Raw genomic sequence first — 3,619 nt, 5'->3', positions numbered from 1 at the left:
GCCTTTTAACCCACTATATGCCACTCTGGCATATAGGGGGTTAAAAGGCATATCATGGGACAGAGTGGCATATAGGGGGACACTTACATACTCAGACACTAATATACCCACCCAGACACTTACCTACCCACTGAGACACTTACACTTCCGTACCCACCCAGACACTTACCTACCACTGAGACACTTACACTTCCCTACCCACCCAGACACTTACCTACCCACTGAGACACTTACACTTCCCTACCCACCCAGAGACTTACCTACCCACCCAGACACTTACCTACCCACCCAGACACTTACTGAGACACTTATACTTACCTACCCACCCAGACACTTACACTTACCTACCCACCCAGACAATTACACTTACCTACCCACCCAGACACTTACACTTACCTACCCACCCAGACACTTAACTACCCACTCAGGCACTTCACTCACCGTGATGCCTCAGCAGGCGCTTGCTGCAGCTCCCACGGGATTACAGCATGACGCTGTGTGACCCCGCTAGGCCCCGCCTCCTCCAGAAAATTGAAGAGGTCTGTGCAGGGACAGCGCAGTACCGCCGGGTTCCGGTCTTCTGGAGGAATCTCCCCAACCGGCTCTGCTTCCCCACAGTGGGCGGGCTATCCCGGGAGCAGGAAGGTACGCGCTTATGCAACCTCGGCTGCTGCCGGCACTTTCGCCGGCGCTCGGTGATAGACGCCGGCAGCAGCTGAGGTTACCATACAGGAGGATCCAGGTCCCCTGCAGCGATGCGTGGGATCTGGATCTTAGTCTAATAGTCAGACCTCATTTGAGGTCTGATTAGGAGACGACCCCGATTACAAGACGAGGGTTGTTTTTCAGAGCATTTGCTCTGAAAAAAACCTCGTCTTATAATCGAGCAAATACGGTATATAACATACACTAAATCAGAAAGAGGGAAATTCCGAGGGAACAAGAAATTTAGAAGGCTGGCATTGACACACTTCCCAGGGAAGCCTCTACTAGCAGCTGGTTTCAGCATTGGTCGTTAGTTTCAGCTTGTGATCTGTCCAAACCATGGATATACAAGCCTTCGAGATAGGCTAACATCATCAAACTAAAGTGATCCAGCAGAGTTTTTCAGATTTTACATACACGTGTTTTAAAACCATGTTTTAAAACCATACTATTACAAGGTATCTGGATCAAATGAACATGAACCGTTCTACTTCATTCCTTCATAATCATACCTGTATAGTCTCAGGAGTCAGCCCCACGTCTATATAAAATTGTACTGTTTTGTGCTTTGGCAGTTAAACAACAGCATTCAGAGAAAATGTACATCTCATAAAAACAGTGATGGTAACAGTAATAGCAAGGATTAGATTTTTTCCAGCATGCTGATCAACATAGCAATCAATAGATTAGAAATCAATCTAAACATCTAATGGTTTCTTCTCCCAAATGGTACCGCTGTAATGCATTCATGTTGATTCATTCAGCAACACTGAAAACTGCATCAATGGCCCGGCCTGAACACTCCCCATAGTGTCCACTTGCGCCATATTGAATACGGCACCAGACATCTCCTTTAACGAAATTTCGGGAGATCAGTCACAAGTGCCATACCAACAGATTTTGCCTCTTGCAGGATAAATACAGGTACTACATTCAACCATGCAAGTTAAAGAAGGCCAGCTTACCAACAACAATGTGCATAGTAAAATAAATGAAAGAAAAAAAAAACAGAAGAAAAAAATAGTTTAAAAAAATAAAAATATGGTAACATTTTAAAAAAAAGTACAAAAATATACACCGATCAGCAATAACATTATGACCACCTGCATAATATTGTGTAGGTCTCCCTTTTTGCCGCGAACACAGCCATGACCCGTCGAGACATGGACTCCACTAGACCTCTGAAGGTGTGCTGTGGTATCCTGCACCAAGACATTAGCAGCAGATGCTTGAAGTCTTGTAAGTTGCGTGGTGGGGCCTCCATGGTGATGCCATGTGTTCTCCATGTAAGCGATACACATGCACCTGGCCATCCACGTGATGTAAAAGAAATTGTGACTCATCAGACATGGCTACCTTCTTTCATTGCTCCGTGGTCCAGTTCTTATGCTCACAGGCCCATTGAAGGCGCTTTTAAAAGTAGACAGGTTTCAGCAAGGCACCGTCGCTGTACTCAGGAGATGTTGCTGAACACATATTGGGGTGTCGTTTTGAAGTGACATATTCCAGGAGTTGTAAATTTATACCTGAGGTACAATGTGTGTGAAAAGACATAAAATTATTACTACCACAAAGGTTGACAAAGGCTGGTAGTAGAATTAGTGAAACAGTGCATGAAAGAGTTAAAATACCAGCATTTGAAAAACCCTGGGGTGTCTAGTTTTTGATGAAAGCACATTAAACAGACTGAAGATGTCCCAAATAGTACATGGGGGCAGAATGACCGTTTAAAAAAACAAACAAATAAAACCACCACTTGTACTTATTGCCCTATAACTTGCAAAAGGAAAAAACAGAAAAACATTCGGTATTCCTAAACTCAGAACAGATGGAAGAATCTATTTAGCAGGTTTTTCCATTAGCTTTAATAAAAGTTGGAAAAGGTCTTTTTTTAAATATTTTTCACCATATTTTATATTTTATAATAAATTAGATCAAAATAATGGTATCTAAAGTAAGTTCTTCTTGTCCTGAAAAAAAAACCATACATAACTTTTGTGTGTACACTAAGTGAGATAATAAAATTACAGATAAACACAAGTAATGTTAAAACAGCCATTGTCACAAAGGGTACAACCCCCCCACCAAAAAACAACTCTGTCCTTAAGGGGTTAATGCTTTAGCAGCTGCTTATCAAGCAGGAAGAGTACCACAGTATTATGGAAAAATTGGAAAAAATCGAATTGTTAGAGCAAAGGGAAGTAAAGAGAAAGTAAAAGTGAAAGGATGCAGCATTGCAACATAATCACAACATATTTAATCTTAACAGGAACCTGACATCTCTGCAGCTGCTCTGAAATCAGGTAGAACGTCTCTTTTTTGCATACAGTACTTGACTGTTCATCTCTGTGAAATGGGAATCAGCTGAAGGAAAGGGTGCACTTCTATGAATGTGCTCTTGATCTGTTTCGGTCTATTTTTTTGTTTATCTTACAATTATTTCCCTTTTCTCTCCAGTTTCTAGATGTTGTACTTCTCTCACTTACTCTTTTCCTTCTCCCATGTCTACCTCTCTTCTATTCTTTTTTTCTTGTGTCTGTCTTTCTTGCATCTCAGTATTGTTTTCTGTCTCTTCCCAAGTGTTAATTTTTCTCTCCATCTTCCTTCTGTCATTTCTAATGCTGTCTCTGTTTGTGTACATACTTTAACTGCTTCCTCCATCTTTAAATCCTACACCCATCTAATTGCTCTCCATTCTTCTGGCCACACTCTCCCTTTAATTCGCCTTGCCCCCAGATTGCCTTATATACTGTGGAGCTGACATGAGATCTGCTCAGAGTTCACTTGTGGTTTCTGTCTAGTGTAATGAAGCACAGGGACATTATGTGCAGAGGCTGCCAGTGAAAAATACAGACAAGGAAGGAACAGATCACAAGACCACCAAGGACAAGACAATCTGGAGGCAAGGAGAATT

Source organism: Spea bombifrons, chromosome 1, assembly GCF_027358695.1.
Source record: "Spea bombifrons isolate aSpeBom1 chromosome 1, aSpeBom1.2.pri, whole genome shotgun sequence".
NCBI lineage: Eukaryota > Metazoa > Chordata > Amphibia > Anura > Pelobatidae > Spea > Spea bombifrons.
This window is presented reverse-complemented; position numbering follows the sequence as displayed.